The sequence below is a fragment of the Pipistrellus kuhlii genome, unplaced genomic scaffold, assembly GCF_014108245.1.
Source record: "Pipistrellus kuhlii isolate mPipKuh1 unplaced genomic scaffold, mPipKuh1.p scaffold_m20_p_1, whole genome shotgun sequence".
Taxonomy (NCBI): Eukaryota; Metazoa; Chordata; class Mammalia; order Chiroptera; family Vespertilionidae; genus Pipistrellus; species Pipistrellus kuhlii.
Window position 1 is genome coordinate 38594636 of NW_023425404.1, and position 24350 is coordinate 38618985.

The 24350-nt window shown below is 41.3% G+C and overlaps 1 protein-coding gene and 1 long non-coding RNA gene across 3 annotated transcripts in view; both read left to right on the forward strand.

The window, feature by feature from the left end:
• The window catches only part of MYO1E (myosin IE), a 177875-nt gene that overhangs the window by 2651 nt on the left and 150874 nt on the right, over positions 1-24350 (forward strand). The gene's annotated exons all lie outside the window — the stretch shown is intronic.
• LOC118720432 lies at positions 3510-5629 on the forward strand. Its single transcript, XR_004988437.2, has 2 exons — positions 3510-4526; positions 5175-5629. It is a non-coding gene; the product is annotated as an uncharacterized LOC118720432 (long non-coding RNA).

Sequence of the window (24350 nt, forward strand, 5' to 3'; positions counted from 1 at the left end):
CTGCATCCCCCAGCTGCTTAGCACAGGAAGAGCCAGGGCACTGCCTTCCGAGGGTGTGGCTGAGGGTTGGCCTGGAGAATATAATTCATCAGGTCCTTGGCTGGGATGTAGGGAGAGCACCTGTGCTGTGTGTGTGTGTGTGTGTGTGTGTGTGTCCGTGTGTGTCCGTGTGTGTCCGTCCATGGTCTTTTAGGAAGTCTGGCAGGTCTCCATTAGGAAGGCTGTCCACCAAGACTCAAATGCAGTTGTGACTCATAAGGAAGACTGCCATTTTTCTGACATATGAACACAATATATAGTTTATATTTACCTGGTATCTTCCTTCTGAAAACTCACTTTGGGACACTTTTCTCCATCTTTGGAAAATCAGACTACTACTCCTAGGCAATAGAAATTTTTAGGAGACTCGAAGAACTGGGAAAAGAAATCTGATGTCTTTATAATTTTGTGTACATTAATTAGGAGGGTATGACAATCTCTTTTGACTTTACTTAAAGTCAAAGTTTAAAATTTTAAATTTAGCCCAGCTGGTGTGGTTCAGTGGTTGAGCATCGACCTGTGAACCAGGAGGTCACGGTTCAATTTACATCCCCAGTGTGGGGCATGCAGGAGGCAGCCAATCAGTGATTCTCACTCATCAGTGATGTTTCTATCCCTTTCTCCCTCTCCCTTTCTCTCTCTGAAATCAACTAAAAAGAAACACATGTTAAAATTTTAAATTTAATCTAAGGTTTCCTTCTTGGAATCTCGCTTTATCATCATCCACAAAGGAAGCTCTGCTTTCGTGGCCATGGCCAGTGTGGCCTGCTGAGGAACGGAGCCCATGTCTATAACTCTGCTGTATACTTTCGACCCAGAAATGATGATTCATAGGTCTTCTGTGACTTAGGTAAACTGAAATATTTGAGTAATCAGAATTGGCCATCTCCTCAAAATATGTTCATGTTATGTTTCCTTGTCCTTACTTGCATGTTACTTGTGAGTAAAATGCAGATATTACACACAGAAATAGATTCATGAAAGTAGAAGTCTGATGGATAGCTGACTATAAGGTAGGTAAGTTCCTTTGGGCCTTGAAGGCATGACATGTATTTAGAAAGTCTGGAGTCCATTTCAACTATGTTTTTTGGGAATGTAACCTAGTCCATCCCCACTGATTAGTTTATCAGATTGCTAAGTAGTTTCCTGGCCAAAACAACACAATACGTACAACAAAATAAAACCAGGCAGAAATGGGATCAAGTGCCCTGGCGGGTGTTGCTAAGTGGTTAGAGCATGAGCCTGTTTACCGAAGTGTCCTAGGTTCAAATCCTACCATACCAGGTTTGCTCTCTCCCCAATTTGGGGCATGTGAGGGAGACAATTAATTGCTGTATCTCTCAGATTGATGTCTCTCTCTCTCTCTTCCTTCCTCTTTTCACTCTAAAAATCAATTGAAAAAAATATCCTCTGGTGAGGATTAACAACAATAACAATAACAAAAACAAACAAAAAAAAAACACAAAAGAAATAGGATAAAGTGCAGGAAAGTTTTGATGGGAGGCGAGGAGGAAGAGGGATGGAAAAGTGGAAGGAGCAGACATTTGCAGAAGCTGAAAGTCACCTCCTCCACCATTTTGCCCAGGATTTCAACTCTGTCATTGGTTGCAAACTCGGCTGTCTATAGAGTGATGGAGTGAGGTTGGCCTCCTGAGAGTAACTATGGGACATATGCCCATCTTAAAGAGACACCATTACTTGATCCTAGACCATAGTTACATCGACCATATTACCAAATCATCTTTTTTTAAGAGAAACTGGAAATCCAGATTTTAATGCCAGATGGGCCATCTTTTAAGTGTTCCGATCATCACTGAGGCCAAACAAACACCTGCAGGCCAGCTCTTTGCAGCCATTCGGAAAATCTCAAAGTGGTGGCCTGTGAAGCACAGCGCTTCCTTCCTGTCACTCACCAGTGAGAACGTCTACACTTTAAGCCACATCCCCAGAAATGGTGTTAGATTTTTATTGATTAAAATCACACCTTCCCACTGAGTTTCCATTGAGAACAAGTGAGTGCCTGGGCCTATGGGATCTCTTAGCTAAGAAACAGGGGGAATCAGCATTTAGCTGCTACTGTTAGAACTATCTGAACACCAGTGAGATAGTTCTGTGAGTGGTGGCTATAAATTGAACTTCTCTTTCTTAACCCATCAATTCCCTCTTCCAGTGACAATACCAGTCTACCCTCCCCCCCAATATTGTATGATGCACCTCTTTTATTAGTCCTTTCCCAGTTGAATCTCATGAATTCAAGGTCTGTTTCAAGGGTAATTCTTTGGAATAGATAATGATGGATATGACTTGGGATATGACTTTTTGCTCCTTAGTGTTAATGTCATGAACTCATGTGAGACTAAATGAAAGAGAACACGGAGTGCTTTTGCTCTTCATTTCCTGAGGGGATTGAGTCTTATTACTTAGTAGGAACTTATGAAGGCTCTTTTCACCAGCTTCAAAGAGCAGAGATATTTTGAAACCTCTATACAAGTGCAAGGTATTACGAACGTCATAATGGGATATGTAGAAATTACGTGCATTTGTGATTTTCCAGGTTTGAGCCATCTACTATTTTGTTTTCACAAAGATGTAGCAACTTATGCCTTTATTAATATGTGATTAAAATGAGTTTCTCCTTGGTGAGTTTTTAAATTTTTTTTTTAATCTTGCTGAGACTTGATATTTACAGAGCAAATTAGGGGTTAAAGGTTAAATGCCAAGGGTATTAAAAATAAACATCCCGGCCTTATAAGCACATTCTGTAATAATGGTAAACAAATTATGTTTTGAGTTTCAACTTCAGAATTTATTTTGGCAGAGACAAAAGGTTTTTGGGGCATCCTAGCAAAGTATTTTTTTTTTTTTTTTTAACATATCTCCTACACTTGAGGAGAGAAGTAGAACTCTAAGAATCTCCCCTAAAGTAATGACATTGGCTTTGGCTAACCGTGGAACTTACACTACATCCATCAGCACCTCCTTCTGAGTTGCCAACCTAGGAACAATGTCATTAACATTGTTTTACTTCCTTTGTGACCTAAAATGTTTGTGTCCAGCCTGATCACCCATGGTACTCACTAGAATTAGCAGCAGGTTCCTCTAAGCTGTTCCCAGAAGTTACATTCTGCCTTAGCTGAGGAGAAATGGGCCCTACTGAAGATGTGCAATATCGTGTGGAACAGGCTGTGGAGGCCAGAGGGGAGGTGGCTGTTTCCAGGATCAAGTGTAAGAACCGCTGTGGCCGAAACCAGTTTGGCTCAATGGATAGAGCGTCGGCTTGGGGACTGAAGGGTCCCGGGTTCGATCCGGTCAAGGGCATGTACCTTGGTTGCGGGCATATCCCCAGTAGGAGGTGTGCAAGAGGCAGCTGATCGATGACTCTCTCTCATCGATGTTTCTAACTATCTCTCTCCCTTTCTCTCTGTACAAAATCAATAAAATATTTAAAAAAAAACAAAACAAAAAAAAACCACTCTGAAGGCGGACCACACTCTCCTGCGTGTTCTGAGTTCTGATGTGCTTGTTAAAAGTTCATTCACAGGACTTTATCATCACACACTCCATTGTAGAAAGCCCAGAATCAAGCTTCAGAATCCTGTTCTAAATCTTTTTTGCTGGACTTCACAGAGATCTAGAAGAGTTAGATGGCTTCTGAAGTCTCACAGCTAGGTGTTGGCTGAGCTGGTGCCAGAATCCAGTTTTTCTGATGGCAATCGAAAAAGGCTTTGCCCCCAAACCATGATGGTGGGTTAGAGTCTATTTCCTTAGTGTCTAAACATGACGAGGGAATTTTCTTTCTGAGGCCAATAAAAAAAAAAAAAATGCCTGTTTAAAGATGGAAGATTGCTACCTACCTATTTTTGATTCATTACTATATTAACTTTAAAAGATTATAAGAAGTAAATCAGAATAATTCACCCATAATAACACTACCTAGTGGTTTTATCTTCATGTCTTCGGGTTTCCTTCTAGTCTATCCAAAACACATCATTTTGTGTACTTACAATTATGGGACAAATAAACAATTTGTGCTCTGTATTTCTCCACTTATTTTATAAATCCTTTTCCTTGGTAATCATATGTTTATCATATTTTGGTGGCAGCATAATAATCCCATGTTGCCCGATTACCCAACTTGAGTCATAATTGTACAGAGACCTCTCCTGTTGGGACAGTGTCATTGTGTGATACTGTGCATCGGGAAGAGTTCCTCCTGCTCCCACTAGAACTGCTCTGGTCTGTAATGTGCTGCTCCTGTCAGTCCTCAGACATGGAGCCCTTCTTTGGTGTAGAGTCTGGAGCAAGACAGGCAGGTTTGGGGTGCACTACACACTCCCAAGTCTTAGCCCAAAGGTAGAAACTGTTGGTGTTGCCCTTACATTTTGGCATGCAAATGTGACACCAGTGGGTGCTCAAGCTTCTAGCTCCAGGTTGGCAAATATGAGTGTTCTTAGCAGAGAATGCAAGTGGTTAGAGGTTGATGCCGGGTGTTTCTCAGCATCTGGAAGGGTTCAGAAATTTGGAGAAGGGCCGAAATCGGTTTGGCTCAATGAATAGAGCGTCGGCTTGGGGACTGAAAGGTCCTGGGTTCGATTCCGGTCAAGGGCATGTACCGTGGTTGCGGGCATATCCCCGGTAGGGGGTGTGCAAGAGGCAGCTGATCGATGACTCTCTCTCATCGATGTTTTAACTCTCTATCTCTCTCTTTTCCTCTCTGTACAAAATCAATAAAATATATTTTTTTAAAAAGAAATTTGGAGAAGGGCTGCGAGTAAATTAATAAAGGGACTAGACATGAATTATAAATTTGGGAAGCATTTTGGGGAGCCAGAGGAGACCTAGCTTCAGTAACCAAGTTCTCCGAATCTCTGGACCCCTAGCTTTTTATTAACATAAATTGCCTTAAAGCAAAGCAAGCAGATATACAGAAGGCATTGTCAGGTTAGGGGAACTGCCTTCAGCTGTCCCAGTAGCAGGCAATAATATATGCAAATTTTCAGGTTTGGGGAAATGCTTTCAGCTATTCCAACAGGCAATAATATGTATCTTCAGCCCTGCTGAAGCCTCAAGGTCCACTAACCTTTTCATGAACTTCTTGCATTTATGATCTGCTGGAATTAGCCCCCAGCAAGTAGAAAGCTTTGATCCCTAAAGTGGAGAACACAGAGCAGTTACACAGGAGGTTAGCATACATGCTTGACATGCAAGCATTCTTACCAAATATGATGGCACCAGTGGGAATCAAGATGACTTAAATACTGCCTCTGCTTATGACAAGCTCATAGTCTAAGGGGGAAATGATAGCAGAAGGTTTTCATAGAAGTGATTTCATTTCATTCTTTTACCAATGATGGTTTTTGTTGCCTTTATAGGTTAAAACACAAAAAACAAAGTGTGGTCAGGTAAAGAGAATTGCTCTGGACCATACAACTTGTATATAATAAACCAAGCCTGCTAACTTTATGCTCTTTCAAAAGCAATTAGTTATTTCTAAATTTGAAATTTCTGAGTCCAAGTATCTGTATAACACTTCATCATTTCATATACTCCCATGGAAAGGCAATCTTGATTTTAAAAATCATCTATTTTAGCTCATTTTACTTACTAATACCAGGGTGGAATAATTTAAACCTAAGAACATAGTCTGTTATGACCAGCTTTTAATTTCTTTGTTTTGGACCTTTGCATATCAGTTTTGAGACTAGACATCACACTGGAAACAAGCATGAAAGTAAAAGTCATGCTAGAAAGATTTTTTTTTTAAAATCTCAATTAGATTAAAAGATAGAAAATAAGGGAAATGAAATAACCACAAGAAATTCAGTTCTTTAGTCCATATATACATGACAGAAAACAAAGGAAACAAATAGGATATCATATCATTAGTCTCTTAGTAATTTAATTGGTGTGACCAGCATTTAATGTTAACAGCAATTTAGCATAATATTTATTACCTGGTAGCAGTGATGGTTAAAACCTAACTTTAACATGGGGTCACCATGTTTTGGACAGAATCATTGCCTGATTCTAAGGAAATTTCAACAACAACAAAAATATAAGGCTGTTTTTCTGTGTCCCCAAGGAGATGCAGACCTTTGTTATGGGAAATTTTGGATTTGAATGTAGTAGCATTGATTGAGCTGTCTTAGGGTGTAAGTAAAGACAGCTTCCTCTAAGACTTGGGAATGTGCTAATGCAGAAATACCTCTGCAAAGTGATACAATCAGATTGTCAGAGTCTGAGGTCCTCTGAAAACCTGTTGGGAGCCATTGACCTGACCTGTTCCTTGACAACATTTGCAATAGCAAAAACAAACAACAAGGAGCAATATAAATGTCTACCAGTAAAGAAATGCATAAAGACAAGACTTACTGATAATAGAGTATCAATATGGGTAGATCTCACAAAGGCAGTGGTTGGTGAGAAGCAAGTTATAGAAAGATACATATAATATAAAACCATTTGAGAAAAAAATTTAGTGGAGGGGAGGTCGGGAAACTGGGTGAAAAAGGTGAAGGGGTTAAGAAGTACAGATTGGTGGTTACAAAAAAAGTCACAGCATTTCTCTACTGGTAGACATTTATATTGCTCCTTGTTGTTTGTTTTTGCTATTGCAAATGTTGTCAAGGAACAGGTCAGGTCAATAGCTCCCAGCACATTTTCAGAGGACCTCAGGACTCCGACAATCTGATTGTATCACTTTGCAGTAAAGGGCAGCATAGTGAATATAGTTAATAATATTGTAATAACTATGTATGGTGCCAGTTGGGTGCTGGAAAGATAAGGGGGATGGATCACTTTCTGAACCACATGATTGTCTAACCACTATGCTATACACCTGAAACTAATACAAAATAATATTGAATGTAAACTGTAATTTTAAAAAATTGTAAATAAAAGACTAAAAACAACAAAAACACAAAAGAAGACGGTAGATATTGTTTGGGGATATATATGTATTACATAATATATTTATGTATATATTCTTTTCAAAATATAAATCAGTGGACTAGAAAGATACCCAATTCAAGCTTCTGAAGGGGGAAGGAGGAAAGCAAGAGGACTAACTTTAATGTGATCAATAATGTTTTAATTATTTTATATATAAAAATTCCAAAGCACCTGTGACGAAATAGTATAATTAATTCTGGGCAGTGTGAAAATAGACATTTATGATATTCTCCATGGTTTTAATATCTTTTTCCAATTAAGAAAAAAAATACACATAAACATACAATTCTTTGTATAATTTTAGGAAGTTCATAAACTTCCAAAGCCCATGCAATATTCTTCCAAAAGTAGCAAACATTGTCTTGAGATGAATATTAGGGAATAAGTTCAATTTTGGACCTATGTCAGATTATCGTATTGGGAATTGAGAATAATCAAACCAATAGTTAAGTTCCATTGAGTGTTACGTAAAGTGTCATTAGTGACTACTTGCCAGGAGGTTCAGTACATTTTAGCATCTTTTGGTCATCTTTTCTTATCCTGTTGTGTCTGTTAGCTTTTGGTATAAAAATGCATCCCAAACTTGGCAACTTCACTAATAACACGTTTATTATTTCTTGTGATTTTGTGCATCAGCTGGGCAGTTCTGGGCTGGACTGACTCATCAGATCCCCATGGTCACTGGTGGTGTGGCTGAGGATGGAGGATCTAGGATGACTTCACTCACATGTCTGATAGTTGGCTCAGTTTCAGTTGGGGCAATAGAAATGACTTGGCCATGTGTCTCTTGTCACTGATAGGCTAGTGCTGGCTTGTTTACTTAGCAGTGGTCACAGGGTTCTCAAGCATAGCAAAAGAGAAAGCAAATGCCAGGGCACACACATCTTTTAAACTTCTGCCTGCTGTGGTCCCACTGGCATCATACTTGGCTGTTGTCCCATTGGCCAAACCAAATCACAAAGGAGAGGACTACCTGGGGGCTCAGATTCAGGTCTCCACCCACAACTTTCTTTCAGTTTGCCTTAATTGGGTGAATACATTGAGGCAGGAGTGGATTCAGTGGCAGCACCAGTTTTTCTGGGCTGACCCTCTGAACCCCTGTGTATAACAGAAGCTCCCATGGATCCTGGTATGTCCACTGCTATTTTTCCAAAGAATGAGAAATTGGAAGGAACTGCAGGTTTTTTAAAAATTACAAAATGGAGACTCAGTGTGATTTTTTTTTTAAAGTTTATATTTTGTTGACTCAATATTATTTTTAAATTGCTATTTTTATTGGGGGGGAAAGTAAAAACAGAAACAAACAAAAAGTAAAAACAGAAACAAACAAAATTCATTTCTATCTATTAATGAAAGCTTTGTGAGAATAACAAATATTTTATAATTAAGTCCAAACTGGGAGAGCAGTGAATCATGCCAAACAATTCTGGGCTAGATGGCCTATTGGACATAAGGGTGGAATAATACTGTTGGAACAGGTGGGGACAATACTACTGGACAATACTTTCCAGCAAGCACTGAGCTGTTTATGTGGAGAAAGACATGCTTCTCACACAAAAATACTTTTTTTGTCTTGATTGAAAGTCATTTCTTTTGAACTGTTAGATGGTTGATTCTTAAAATAACCCTGTGTCAATTCCATAGTCTGTGCTATCTGTGGGCTTCTCAACAAGATGTAAATTGAATAGGATTAATTTGTGTACAGGCCTCAAAAAATCCATTAACCTATGGATGTTTCAGTTTGACTTTCTCCTCACTTTCTAAATGGAAAGAAAAAAAACAAAAAAACTAACAGTCAACAAATGGGAAGAAAATTCATCCCTTAACTTTGACAATTGAAAACTCATGGCCAATCTTATTTTCTCCATTTTGTTATGTGGTGCATCACATTGACTGATTTGTGGATGTTGAGCCATCCTTGCATACCTGGAATAAATCCCACTTGATCATGGTTTATGATCCTTTTAATGTCTTATTGAATTCAGTTTGCTAGTGTTTTGTTGAGAATTTTTGCATCTTTGTTTATTAGGAATGTTGGCCTGTGATTTTCTGATAGTATCACCTTGTCTGGTTTTGGTTTCAGGGTAATGCTGGCCTTGTAAAGTGAGTTTGGAAGTGTTCCCTCCTCTTCTGTTTTTTGGAAGGGTCTGAGAAAGATTGGCATTACTTTTTTAAATATTTGGTAGAAAATTCACTCTTGGATCCATCTGTTTCTGAACTTTATTGGGAGGTTTTTGATTAGTGACTCAATCTCTGTACTATAATTACTCTGTTCATATTTTCTATTTCTTTATGATTCAATCTTGGTAGGTTGTATATTTCCAGAAACATCGATTTCTTCTGGATTGTCTAATTTGTTGGCATATAATTATTCCAATCTTGTTTTCCCTCTTCTCACTTTCCCTTGGTTTATTTAGAAGCAAATCCTAGATATCATATCATTTTATCCTATGTCCGTATTACATTAGCTTTTAAATAAAGCAAAACTCAGCTCTTGGCTGTAACTAATCCTTGGGCAGGAAAAAGGGGTGTGTCCCGGTGAATCAAAGCAAGTAGCTTCCCTTTGACTTTTAACAGTAAAGGCTTTGTTTTACAGAATAATGTAGATATCTCTAGTCACTGGGTGGACTTCTTAAAGCTTGGTCCATTCTCATCCACAGGAGTCTCTGGCACTGATATCATAACATCTGTTGTCTTGGTGTGTGGGACAGAGATGGCTATCCTCTCCTTCCCAGCACGCCCCCCACCCCCTCCACAGTCCCAGCTCTACTCAGACACTGCCTTTAGGGATGATGGATAGGACCAGTTCATGGTTATTGATCTCTTAATTTCTTATGCCTACCTGAATCATGGTGATAGCTAAATAAATAATACTTATTTCTTTCAGCAATCAAGTACCTTGAACACAGAATGTCAAGATGAGGAATACCCCAGAGATTACTTGGGGGTTTCTATGAAATTGTAAACTGAAGTTTGTGTCTGTTTCATGCGTGCATTTTTTTTCCTGGGAAGAAGATTCAGAAATCCCCAGTGTGGTCCATGGCCTCCCCAAAAGGCTCTCGAAGGCCCAGAGAATCTAGCCTAACTAAGCTCGCTGGGAACGGGAACAGAGAGGTGACCCTAGAAGACAAGTCTCTTGACCCACAGACCAGGGATCTTGGTCCTCAATCTGCTTTTGCTGGAAATATTTGAAAATCAAACACAATAAAGCATTAGAGAGAAGGGAGGTTGAAAGCAGTAAGTTAAAGTCATTTTTTTTTTAAATTCCTAGAGTCACTAAGCCAAGATAAGCTACCGTGTGGTAATGATAGGTATTATTTGTTGACAACTAACTTGATTTTTCAGAATGATAATAATAAAGCATAAAAACAGAGTCACAGCATTGGTCTTGAATTTATTACATTATAATATTCTCTTCTGATCATGAAGAGGAATGCATCTAATACAGACTTCAAATATAAATTAAGTGCATAAGGTTTTAACTTTTTAAATAACTGAAATCCCTTTTCCCTGGTGAGGACTTATTGTTATTTAAGTATAACATTAGTATTTACTAATTGAAGACTCAATAAGAGGGAAATTGCTGGGTGCTAGAGCAGATTTCTATGCTCTGTTGATGTTATCTAAGACTAGGGCTTGGGAGGTAGAATAAAATATGGAACTGGGATAGTTTCTTGTTCATTTTATATCCCACCCTCTTGCTCTTTCCCCTGCTCTAAGCCCCAACTACATCCTCCATCTATCTACCATTCTCTTCTTTCCCTCAGGACTCATGTCCTTCTAGAAGCAGGAGGGGTGGGAGGGAGGGTGGGAGAACGCACCTGTTCAGAAGTGCAGATGTAGAATTAAGCCTGCCAAGAGGAGGTGAGTCCTCTTTCCGCTCCTCTGCGGAACCCTGCTTAGCACCTCTCCTGTCAGTTTGGGGTGGCAGTGTGTCACAGGTTATCTGTTCTACAGAGACAATAAGGCATTGTCCTCATAGGGGCTATACATCAAAGTCTTCACTTTTTGCACCCGTTGTATTTCAGTGTCGGTTGGCAAAGTTGTACTTTGTATATGCTAGATATAAAATGCAGTGAATCGCAAGATTCCACCACCCGCTGAATCCCGTGGATTCCATCTCTGCAATGTGACTTCAATCTACCCTTTTGCTTTTCTCTCACCTAGATCGTCTGGCCAAGTTCACTATTTGTTGTGTCCCTTGCGGGCTTGGGTGTTCTCACCGTTAGCGAATGTCTGGCTGCCCTCAATTCCCTCCTCTCCCTTACTCCAACACTCTAATTGCCCTTTTAGGCCAGACCCAATGGCACCTGCTTGAGTCTCATAGTGGGAAGTTATTCTGAAATCCCCTGGCTCTTTACGTGGGAAGATTTTAGGATTGTTTATGCCCATTTCATCTTCCCTTCAGACCAGTTACTTTTCAGGTAGAGTCCTTTCTTGTTCATTTTCTATCCCACCTGCCTATACTGTGACTTGCCATACTAGGTACATAGAACTGTTTGTTAAACATCCTGGAGGGGGAAATGCGTGCCTTCCCTTCTGCTGTGTGTGTGTGTGTGTGTGTGTGTGTGTGTGTGTGTGTACCTTCTTTAACTCGCCCCCGGGTCTCTATCTTGAGGGACCACGGCAGCGTGCTGAACTGCTGGCACAGAGAAGCACTCTGGCACCTGTGACAAAGAAGCGCTCTGAACATCCACTCCAGGAACCTGTTGTGCTTGGTTCCTCAGCTCAGGGAGTGAAACAGGCAAGGAGTTGATCAGCCAAAGAGCCCTGTGATTCAAATGTCACTGGAGCCTTTGATTTTCGTGGGAATGATGCAGTCCTCTGATGTGGGTGTCACTCCTCACTTCAGCCAGCCTGCCCTTTGGAGGGATGGAATGGTGAGGACAGCGGGATAAAGGCACTCAAAAGGGCACTTGAAAGCCAGGCTGCTCTTTCCCGTGAGGCAGGCGAGTCCATCTGGCTGCCCGTCGCCGTGCCTCTTTCACTCAGCAGCCAGCTACCCTGTGGAAACCAGCGCCCCAACTCTTTTAGAATCTGTGGAGAAAGATAGCTCTCCCAAGTATGGATATTTTCACAAGTATGGATATTTAGGAAATAGGCAAAGATAATGGATGGAAGAAGGAATTGAGAGAAACAGGGTTTTTTAAAAACAGAACCATCGGTTTGTGTGTGTGGTTTGTTTTTGTTGTTTGTTTGTTTGTTTGTTTTTAATTGTAGTTGGTTTGGGAGGACAGGTTGAATTCAGATGTTTAAAATTCACAGGAAATCCAAATGCTGGTAAATTCAAACCGTCCTCAGGAAATATTTGTCCCGGAACCCATCAACTAACCAAAGGGGCAGATGTGCACTTTAGGAGAGTTTCCCAAGCTCAGCTCCAGGTGGAGGTGTTACCGGGAAAGTGGTGAGACATCGGTTCTTGTCTTCTTGAAAGAAAGATTTTAATCAAGAGACAAAGTGTAGAACAGCAAGCAAAAATTTATTGACTGCCTCAAAAAAAACACTTAGGAGAGTGAAACAAAGGAAGAGATAGAAGAAGCAACAGGAGGGCCTCAGCTGCACTGTCTTCGCTCACTGGGAAGTCAGAGAAAGGGGGCCTTGGAGACAGAGTCAGGGATTAGGCCAGGGATGAGCTGCCACTGCCCAGTGCTCACCTGGTTGCAAGTCTCATAGGTCCCTTAGAGGTTAGGGGCCACATGCCTGTAGGGGAAGGGACAGAGGAAGGGAAAAGCATGAGCCTGTTCCCTGGAGGGAGAGAGAGTTGAGATCTTGGGGGGAAAAATCAATAAAATATTCATCAGTTTTATGCTGATGTACCATAGTGAGATTTATTCTCTTAATTTGTCTGTCCTTGGGTGTGGTTGGCAAATGGCACTTAATTGGATTTCTTTCTGCCTCCCTGGGTAGGGTGATTTATTTACCCTCTGGTTGGGGAGGAGAAGTGCAAACCATTTACTTTTAAGTTCCTTGGTTTAGGGAAGATGGAGTTACTTGGTGGCTGCCAACTGCTGTTTAACTATCTGTCTTAGTTTGCCTATTCTACGTGTCCTGGTATTTTCCTAGCTGTTTACCATTCTGTAACAGATGGGCAAAGATTCTGAGTTCTCCAAAATGTAAAACAAATGGCCTTCAATGTGAGGGAAGAAGAGAAGTCCAGGTAACCCGTGGGAGTAGGAATTTTGAGTGGCTTGCAGACCAGGGATGGAGAAGTTGGTACAGGCAAGATATGGGGTCTTCCTGCCAATGGGAGGTTTTTCAGTGATGTTAATTCATTAAATACGTTCTTATGATTCTGTCCGAGTAGGTTGTAAACTCCTTAAGGGGACACTTTGTTATTCTCCTTTTTTGTGTGTGTTTCCATCACTTAGTGCAGTGTCTGCCATGCGGGATTTCATTGAATTGAACCAAACTTCCCCTGGGAGGGCTGAGCACCAATGAAGCCTCCAGTGAATGAGTGATTGATGAGAGCGGGCGGACTAAAGCAGACAGTTAACTAATTGTAAACTGGAAATGTTTTTCAAAGATAAAAATAGCCACCTCACATAAAACCAGGAGAGCTTCCTTTTGAGTTTTCTTTTAATAGAACCGGATAATGGTAAGCTCAGCTCAGCTCCTGCAAAGGCAGACACTGCCAAGGGAAGCTGGGTAAGCTCCCTCTCCCTCCCTTTATCCCAACCTTTCTGCCATGGAGACCCGGGGAGGCCCAGGCACTGGCCTGAGACCACACAATGCGTCCCAGTTTATCCCCTCAAGGGGTGGTGCAGCTCTCCAGGCAAATGGAAACAAAATTCCCAGGACCCTTTCCCATGAAAGTTCCCAACACCGAATGGAACCCTTCCAAATCAGGTGTGAACGTTAGGCTTTCTTTTTGCACTGTGGGCCCCCATAGATAAGAAGATAGAAAGATCGATAAGAAGGTTTTCCTTTTCCAGCCAATGTGGCCCTTCAGAACGTAGCATTTCCTGGCAAAGTTTGCACCTGCTCCGTTTTGAAGAAGAGGATTACGGCCTGTGTTTTTCCTTCAGCAGTCTCACCCCTCACCTGCCCAAGCGAGGTCTGGTTTTGCACTCCAAAGGCCAGATTATTTCCAAGGAGACATGCTAATAGCTTAATTGTTTATGTTGATTCTGCCCCTCACCAGTTTCAGCCACTTCATTTGCAATGAGAGCAGAACTTTTCACTGTCAGGACATTTCTTTTGGTTTTGAATGGCTTTTAATGTGTGCTTTTAATGCTTTTTTTTTTTTTTTTTAAAGATGGTTAGCCCTTAGTGAGCCATGTGGCTTTATCTAAACAGTTTGTCTGGGTGTGGGATGGAGAAAGTGAAAGGGAGGGGATTTAAAAAAAGATTATATACACTCTATGCAATAAACTGTCGATTATTTTGGAGCCTGGTATTTCTACAATTACATTCACTTTGCTCACATACTTTAGCTTTCGGGGTGAAAAGCTTAATGCATGCAAGAGAATGTCCCCAGTTGATAGGTAGTCTGACAAAAACTGTGCATTTACAAAGATGTGGTTTGTTTTAGAAAATGTAGAAATGTAGGCAAAGTTCGCTTCTTCACCTATGACAAAGAACCCAAGTATAAGACTATTCTGGTTCGTGTAGTAAATGCATTTTTATAAGTTCATTCAGTGACACATTTTAGATAAAATAGTTGCCCTAGGACAGTCATTCTCAATGTGGGGTGGGGGGTGGATCTGACATTTGGGAAGGGGAAATGTGGAGGTTGGAGAAGATTGAATGCACTGATGTTTGCTAAATCTAGATACACTGCCCTCCTTTTCCTGCCAAATGGAGTTTGGGAAGTTTACAGCTGGGAAATCATGTAGTAGATCTCAATGTTATAAATCGCTCAGAGAAAGACAGGGTGATGCTATTTTTGGTCATGTTTGTAATTAAGCAGGGCTACATGATGGTAAAGAGTTTTCAATGGCTTCTCCACTTTCTTTTCTTTTAAAAATATGTTTTTATTGATTTGAGAGAGAAAAGGAAACATCCATTCATTGCCTCCTGTACATGACCTGACCCACTACCTGGGTATGTGCCTTGACTGGGAATCTGGTGACCTTTGGCTCATGTGATGATGCTCAGCCAACTGAGCTACACCAACCAGGCAGCCAGGCAGCCTCTCACTGTCCACAGGTGTTTTGTGCTTTGCCTTCTCAGTAATTTGCTCTGGAGACCTTAGCCTGTGGTGGAGGGAGATATGTTTTTGTGAATTTAACAGATTTCCGCCCCATTGAAGAGAAGAGAATCTGCTATTGGAATTAACCCATGACCAAACACCCACTCTGAATTACCCAGCATTTGTACTTTCCTAGTGGTAGGTGTCATTTTTCTTGGTTTGCAGATGAAGAAACAGTACATGAGGTAGGTCACCTACTCGAAGTCATCCACCTGAAAAGTGGCAGCGGAGCGACTTAAGTTCAGTGTCCCCTGAACCCAAGGTCTGCTTTGGAGAGAAGCTCTCTGTTCCCAGGCACATCCACGTGCGGGTCCAGGGGCTAGCAGCATGGACACCACCTGGGATGTTGTTACCGCTGCAGAACTCAGACTCCACCCAGACCTGTTGGTTCTGAATCTGCATTTGAACAAGATCAAATTGATTGATTGCAAAGTACGAGTGCACAGAAACACTGTGGTCCAAGCAAGGTGTCACGGCTCTACTCATGTCCCCAGAGTATGATGGTTGTCCTCCTGGACGTCATCTTCCAAGGGCAGGGATGCAACTAAGCATTTTGTGCTTTCAGGAATGCAACTAATCCATCATCTCTAATTATGCTGCCCAAACAAAAACCAAGTCCAGGAGGGGATTGAGGGAAAGTTTTTCCCCAGGCAGTTCTGGGGTCAGCTGTCCTTAAGCAGAGACGCGGGATAGGTGGCTGGCTGCATTGCGCTTGGAAAGCTCTGGCCCAGAATGCCTCCACCATGGCTGCCTTGAAGCCAAGCTTCTACTGTTACTGATTCCTCTGAGCTACTGCATTGTGCTTCCTAAAAGGCTGCTTGCTTCTCAGTAACACCTCACTGTGAAGTCTTCTTCAGGTAGCTGAGAGCAGATTTTGTCTGGGTGGAGAAGGAAGAAAGTGGTCCAGACAGGAGCATATCAATAGCCTGAAAATACAGAAGGGCATTGAAAAGAGTCCAACCTCCACAACATTACAGTCCCGGGACTGGAGAGAGTGCACTGCCTTCTCCTCCTAACTGGTTTTCCTTCTAGAATTCCCCCGGCCATCTAAGCTGTGGGCTTCAGGGCCGTGTCTGTCATTCTTCATCCTCCAGACTCCTGTTGGCTCCCTAGCCCCACAAGTATGTTCTCACAGTGCCTCCCTTCCCTTTCACAGCCGTCGCCCCACTGTTTTTCACTGGGACCATCACAAGAGATCTTCACTCTCATCCCGTCATTCACAGAAACAGCGTTGCCTGAACCATCTTCCCCCAAATACAGCTTTGTATCTGTCACTATCACTCAGAAACTCAGCTTTTCCTAAGAACAGACTAAAACCCAAAATGCAGTACCATCTCAGTTAACCCTGTTCCAGCTGCCTCTGTCCAGTAGACTCTCTGGAATATGTGAACTCCATTCAGGATAGCCTGAATGCCTTGTCCTTTACCGTCAGATCCTGGCATAATGCTCACACACAATAGGTTCTCAGTAAATATTGAATGAATGAACGAGCTGATTCTCATGTTGATGTTTTACATTCTGGCTCAAATACACTCCTTGGTCAGGCCATTTTCCATGACTGGACTTTCCTTCCTTTTTTTTGCCATTTATCAGGATCCTCTGAGGTCCAAAAAAAGGCTCATTTCCTGGAAACTTTTGATTTAGATCACTGAGATCAGACCTTCTTTAAATCCCCAGCCCTTGTCCTGGAGTTATTTATTTGGTACTTAATTATATGTGATCTTGCATTGTTATCTGCTCGTGTATGAGTCACACTGCCCAGAGAGAATGTAAGCCCCTTGAGGTCCGGAGTGATTCACATTTCTTTATGCTCTGTGCAGAATTTGCCATCTTTCCCTTTGGCCTTTCCACAATCCTGTGGACCCTCCTCATTCCTGCTCATTCTGCATCTCTTCCATAGCACTTGTGTGGTTGCATGGACCAGGTTCCTCCTCCCCCAGGTATGCGGAGGATCCTTGGGGGCAGGGACTGTATCCTCTGGTTTCGTTTTGGGTCATCTACGGTTTGTTGATGATGGATGCGACAAACTTTGTCCTTTTGAATTTTATCTCCCTTCTTTTCCTTCCATTCAAAACCTTTGTCAATTTCTGCAAGTATTATCTTAGTGAATAGAAGTCAATGCCTGTGACTTAGTGTGTCCTGCAGCGAGGGTGTGAAGGTGAGTCAGGAGCCACCGCAGACACACTATTGGGAGCAGGATTAGTGATCAGGACAGACTTCCTCTACTCATGTTTCCTGGAACTGAGTAGAACAAATTACTGAGCTCTCTGTACTTGAGTTTCATTCTTTTTGTTGTTTGGTTAATCCTCACTGGAGGACATTTTTTTTCTATTGATTTTATTTTATTTTATTTTATTTTATTTTATTTTATTTTATTTTATTTTATTTTTTAGAGAGAGAGAGAGTGGAAAGGAGCGGGGAGGAAAAGAAAAAGAGAGAGAAACATAGGTGGCAATTAGTTGCCTCCCGAAGTCACCCCAACCAGAGGGCCCTTGACTGGAATCTAATCTAAGACCCTTAGTTTTGTGGGCCGACACCAGGGCCACTTTCATTCTTTAAAAGAAGGAAGAATAGTTTCCATTCTGCATTCTAGGGTGCTGCCTTGAGTATTAATCAGAACATTAATCAGAACATTGAATCCATCATTGAGATCCATAAGTACCTTATCACTGCTTGTGTTAGAGGCTGCTCCTTCTGGATCTCCTGTCTCGCCCCAAAGTTGGAGGCAGCTATCTACAATACAGATGCTATATTAGCATTTAAAAAAAAAAATCCTCGCAATAGGATATGTTTTTATTGTTTTTGGGGAGGGAGAGAGAGAGAGAGAGAGAGAGACAGACAGACAGACAGACAGACAGACATTGATGTGAGAGTAAAATATTGATCGGTTGCCTCCTGTACATGCTCCAACCACAATCTACATACAGGGTATGTACCCTGCCCGGGAATCCACCTGAAACCCCTTGGTGTATGGGGATGATTCTCCAACCCAATCCAGGACTACATTAGCCTTTTTCTAACAAACTTGTTCAAGTCCTGGCTCACTAAACTCTAGGGAAGCCATGCTATTTATCTCCAGTCTGTTAACAGATTGTCTTGCACGTTGCCTGTTAAAGAAATACATGAAAATTGGAATCAATTGAGTAAGGTTAGAAATGTTTCAAGAAAACAGACACATCTCTGCTTGACCTGTCCTGCTTCAGACTTTCACATTTCCTAGTTTGGGGAGAAACAAATGGCAAAGAGAAATCCCAGAGTGTAGTGAATTAGCAATGTAGTCATAGAATTTGAGCAAGGTAGTTTGCCTATTTGAAAACTTCTTGACAAAATTTCTCCTCCTCCTCCTCCTAATTGGCTGGGTGATTTAAAGTAGGCGTATGGCATTTGAACTTTCTGAATAGAGTGAGTGCAGTTTATTCTTTTGTATATGATGGATTGTTTGAAGTGCATTCCCCAGGGGGCTTGGGGGAGTGTGGGGGATGTGGCAAGACAACCATTGCTGCCCTCCCCTGGGCTAGTGGAAGTACAGTCTTGTCTAAAAGCATGCTGAACATGTGATTATATAACCATGTTACATGCAGTGGACAAAATATTCCATTACTTAATGGCAAGTAGAAATAAAAAGAAAGCATATATGGGTGTGTGTGTGTGTGTGTGTGTGTGTGTGTGTGTGTGTATACAATATGTGTGTGTGTGTGTGTGTGTGTGTGTATCCTATATAATAAAGAGGTAATATGCAAATTGACCATCATGCCCTTGCACAAGATAGTCACCACAAGATGACCGGCAGGGGAGGGCAGTTGGGGGCAACTGGGCCAGCAGGGGAGGGCAGTTGGGGTCAATCGGGATGGTGGGGGAGTGGTTAGGGGGTAATCAGGCAGGCAGGCAGAAGCAATTAGGGGGCAGAAGCAGTTGGAGGCAATCAGGCAGGCAGGCAAGCAGTTGGGAGCTAGAAGTCCTAGATTGTAAGAGGGATCTAGATACATACATATATATATATATATATATATTATATATATATATATATATATTAGTATATATGTGTTTACTCACATGAGAAGTTATAGGAGGAAAATGAAATAATCACTAACCAAACTAAGGTTTCTAATGATACCTTCCCCCCCTCCCCGCCCCCCCTCCTCTGCCTGGGTGCCCTCCCTCCATGCGCAAGTCTTAGATAGCATTTTAGATCTAGGCTCAACAAAAATCCCATCTCTCCAGACAAGACTTCCTCTTCCATATGTCCTTGGCACCTTGTTTGAAATGCTCTTACCTCATACACCGTGGTCTACCTTGTGGTAGAACCATCAGGATTCTGTGTCTCGTTAAGATGTGGGACTCCAGAGAGCGGGGGTTGTTCCTGGACATTAGCCCGTGGTCTCCATCTAATTTAGAAGCACCTGTGAGAGCTTTTTCAAAAAGTCCATCCCTGGACTCCATCCTAGACCAGCTGAGACCAGAGTTCCTGGGTGGTTCCTAAAAGCAGCCAGGCCCGAGAGCCTGTGTTAATGGATATTTAAGACCGCTGACTATGTCATAATATCTGTAACACCACATGCGCTGAGCAGGATGTATTTTGCCGAGTTGCAGCAAACTGCTGAACTTCGGAGTTTGGGGTTTTTTTGACAGGCGGGGAGAGACGGATAGTGGAGGGTATTTGTTTAATACATCAAACTTCTGTGCAAAACGAGACTAGCTCCCAGAGGACTCTACAAAAGAGGAAAGCTTGTTCCTGGGGACCTTCAATCATGATAGGACAGGAGCAGACTGGCTAGCGCTTGCAGCCTGAATCCCCCTGCCCGCTCCCCACTTTGGTGGGGTACCCTGAACCAGAGGCCTCCACAGCATGGCCGGGTCTCAGTCCCCCTGGGCAACAGGTTTGGGATGAGGCTCAGGAATCTCTTTTTTTGTATGGGTTCCAGGTGATTCCAGGGGGAAATGGATAGCTGAGAGCCACTGCACTACAGAGCTGTGGAAATGAAAATGACACAGGTCTTGTGTCAAAGCAGTGGTTCTTGTGTGTCTCTCCTAGGTTGTCTTTCTTACCCCCAAATCGTGTTCAGACACGAGCCACATAACATTTCCATCAATACAGACCAAATATATGAGGGTGATCCCATCCTATATAATAAAAGGCTAATATGCAAATTGACCGAACGGCAGAACGACCAGTCGCTATGACATCAGGGGGAATACACTCAACACGGAAGCTGCCCCCTGGTGATCAGTGCACCCTCACAGGGAGAGCACCGCTCAGCCAGAAGCGGGCTCACAGCTGGATAGCACAGCAGTGGTGGTGGAGCCTCTCCTGCCTCCATGGCAGCACTAAGGATGTCCAACTTGTATGGAGAGGGCCTAAGCCATCAGTTGGACATCCCCCGAGGGCTCCCAGACTGCAAGAAGGCGCAGGCTGGGCTTAGGGGCCCTCCTGAGTGTATGAATTTCATGCACTGGGCCTGTAGTAAGATTATAATGGAGCTGAAAAGTTCCTATTACTCAGTGACATATCCATTTTAATGTCCTAACCCAACACAGTACTCCTGTGTTTGTGCGAAGCTGGTGTAAACAAACCTACCGTGCTGCCAGTCGTTTAAAAGTATGTATAGTACCTACAATTACATAGAGTTCATCATACTTGATGATAATAAATGATTTGTGTTATTGGTTTACGTATCTATACTTTTTAATTGTCATTTTAGAGCCGGGGTGGGGAACCTTTTTTCTGCCAAGGGCCATTTGGATATTTATACATCATTTGCTGTCCATACAAAATTATCAACTTAAAAATTAGCCTGCTGCCCTAGCCAGTTTGGCTCAGTGGATAGAGCGTCAGTCTTTGGATCGAAGGGTCCCCGGTTTGATTCCAGACAAGGGCATGTACCTCTGTTGCAGGCTCAATCCCTGGCCCTGGTCAGGTGTCTGTAGGGAGGCAACCAGTCAGTATGTCTCTCTCACATCCATGTTTCTCTCTCTCTGTCTGTCCTCCTCCCTTCCACTCTCTCTAAAAATCAATGGAAAAATAATCCTCGGGTGAGGATTATCTAAAAATAAAAATTAGCCTGCTATATTTGGTCAAACGTTTAATTAACTCAATCCTAATGTCCTGGCAGGACCAGAGCAGATGATTTCTTAGGCCTTGTATGACCGAGCCTTTAGGCCAGATATTCCCCTCTCCTGTTTTAAGTGTATGCTTTCTCCTTACAAAAATAAAAATAAAATAAAAATTGCTGTAAGCAGTTTGCTATGTTATGCCAACAGCAACCTCATACCTCTCATGTTTATTGCATATCTTGATTGCATCATTTCTCTTGAGCTTGATTTAATCTCATATTTTGTGCAGTTACATGCTCTACAGGCTTATAGCCTAAGCACAACAGGCCATCCATCTCATGAAGCCTTAGGGGAGTAGCGAGGTGTGTAAGCCATACCATCTAGGTTTGGGTAAGTGTACTCCGAGATGCTCGCACAACGACAAAATTGCCTAACGATGCATTTCTCAGAATGTATCCCTGTTGTTAAGTGGTATGTGACTGTAATCATATACCTATTTTCTCTACAACTTTTATGTATTTTTAAAATTTAGCTTCTTATACCATCTGAAATTTATTTTTCTGGTGTGAGGGACCTATACCACAAGACTTTTTCCAAATGGTCCTAAAAATATTTTATTAAGTAATCTTCTGTTTTAAAGTGCTGCTTTTATCCCACACTAAATTCACATCTCTAGTATGTTTCTGGCCTCTCCCAAATCCATTGATTCTTTTCTCTATTCCTGGACCAGCTATCAATACTATACTGTGTAACGTTCTAGTTTTAGAATGCTTTTATATTTGTTTGGGCAAGACCTCCCGTGGTTATAGTCCTTTCAAAAGGAATTCTTGGCAACTCATATTCCTTTATTCTTTCAGAAAAAAATTTAGAATCAATGTTGAAGTTCCAACACAGAATTTCTTTAGAACGTAGATTGCCGTTGGGTAGACTCTGTAGCACCATTTGAGAAGGGGAACATTTTTATAGCTGAGCCTTTTATAAGCCATCCCTATCAGCTCTCCTTTCTAGGACCTTCAAGACAATTAATTATGCTTTTCCTAACACAGTTCTTTAACATGTCTTACTAAGTTTATTATTACTTGTATTTTATAACTTCTGATTCAACTTCTAATGGCCTATTTTTAATAACATTTTTTGGAAATATTTTTATACCTTTTCCTTATATTTTAATAGCTATCAAGTTGCAACCCACAGAATTAAAATTAAGAATCTCATTGATCTGACTATTAAGGGATTGTGGCATTCTGATTCACTCCATTTTGTAATGAATGAACTTTTTTTCCCTTGAATGAAAAAATGAAGCAAAACAATTTCTGCCTCTCTGAAATCAATAAAAAGTATATTAAAAATAAACAACAACAAAAGCACACACAAAACAATTTCCCACCGAAGAACCTAGTGAATTCTTAGTTCGGTTTCTTTAATAGATTGGCTTGAACCATTGGCTCATCATTCTGAAGCCTCTTGGCGCCTGTATGGCCCATGGGTAAAGAAGGGGCAGAAGCTGGACTCAGTGTGTTGGTGGCAGGACACACCCTGGGCTTCTGAACAGTGGCCAGATGTTCAGGGATGTGCCTCCTCTTCCTAAAGAAAGCACAGTTCAAGTACAAAGAGGAGAGAAGTGTTTTAATTTTGTTTAGCACCATGAGAGATTCAGAAGTGGGAGGGAGTCAGGCTTTTGCTTGGAATCTCAGTAGGGAAAAGGAATCAAATGAGAACTAGTTATATAAACGTGTTTTTTCAGACTACTTAAAGGGATATTCAAATATATTAGGAAGTACAATACTAATTCCATGTGTGTTAGCTACACTGGAGAGACTTATAGACAATAAACAATGTCATTGTTGGATAAAACCTGGTCCATCTAACCCAGGATTCTTGTCATGGCTTTAAAGGAAGTTTTCTGTAAAAGCAAATAAATTGTAAGATAGCTCATTCATTTAAATACTTGTCTAAATCATAAGTAACACATAGAAAGCTGGTAATTGGTGAATCAGCTGTTCATTGTTAGTATCCACAGGTTAAATACCTCTCCATTTCCAGGTGAGGGCTTGGGAGAATAATACTCAATTAACAATAATTAATTAATCATATCCCATTCCTGGTACTCCTCTCTTGGCCTTTCCCTGTCTTTCCTCAATCATTTTGTTTCTTCAGAAATGTAAAAAGTAGGTAGGCAATCTTGTCTTCTGTCATTAAGATAAAATGCTTAATCAGGTTCTAACAACTAGTGAGTCAAGAGTTTCATGTACAAGAATTAAGTATTCTGTGGTCCCAAGAAACTACATTACTTTTCTCATCATATTTTTACACTATATTCTGCTGCTATGAAAGAAGTAGATGTGAGATTTTTTTGAATGTTGACTTTCTTTCTAAAGAAAAGTTTAGGAAAGGAACCATTAGGAAAACAATGAAGGTGTTAAAATAAAATCTGTCCATAAACTAGAATACTTGTTTGTCATTACTGGGAGGGATAAGGGGAGGAGAAAATAACAGAGACTTCTTAATATAGAAACAACTAGGAATTCCTGGAACTGATATTTTCTTTAGGATCTTTGGGTTCATTATTCACATATATTTCTTTACTGGGTTTATACTCAAGTGAATGGAGAAGTCAAAATGGCTTTACTGCTGAGTTCTGCAACACTTTTCAAGAGATCAAGTTTTTTTCTAATATGTAGTTTGAGAGCAGAGAAAAGAAGATTTTGAGTTTCTTTCTATGAGGTTAGTAATCCTCAATTTAAAACGCTGGACAAGGATGGCTCAAAAAAACTAAAGACTAATTTCACGGATAAACATAAGTGTTATTGGCATCTTTATAGGGTGCTGTCTTTATTAACAATGTGTATATTTTATTTATTTAGTTTTTATTAATCCTCACCAGAGGATATTTTTTCCATTGATTTTTTAACATGAAAGGGACGGAGGGAGGAGAGGAGAGAGAGGGAAAAAGATTGGTTGCCTCCCCAACTTGTCCCTACGGGGGCCAGGAATAGAACTGCAACCCAGGTATGTGCCTTTGACTTGGAATTGAACCCGAGACCCTTTGGTTCGTGGGCGGACACTCTAACCACTTAGCAACCCTGTGCGAGGCTAAGTGTGTATTGAAAAAGGCTGA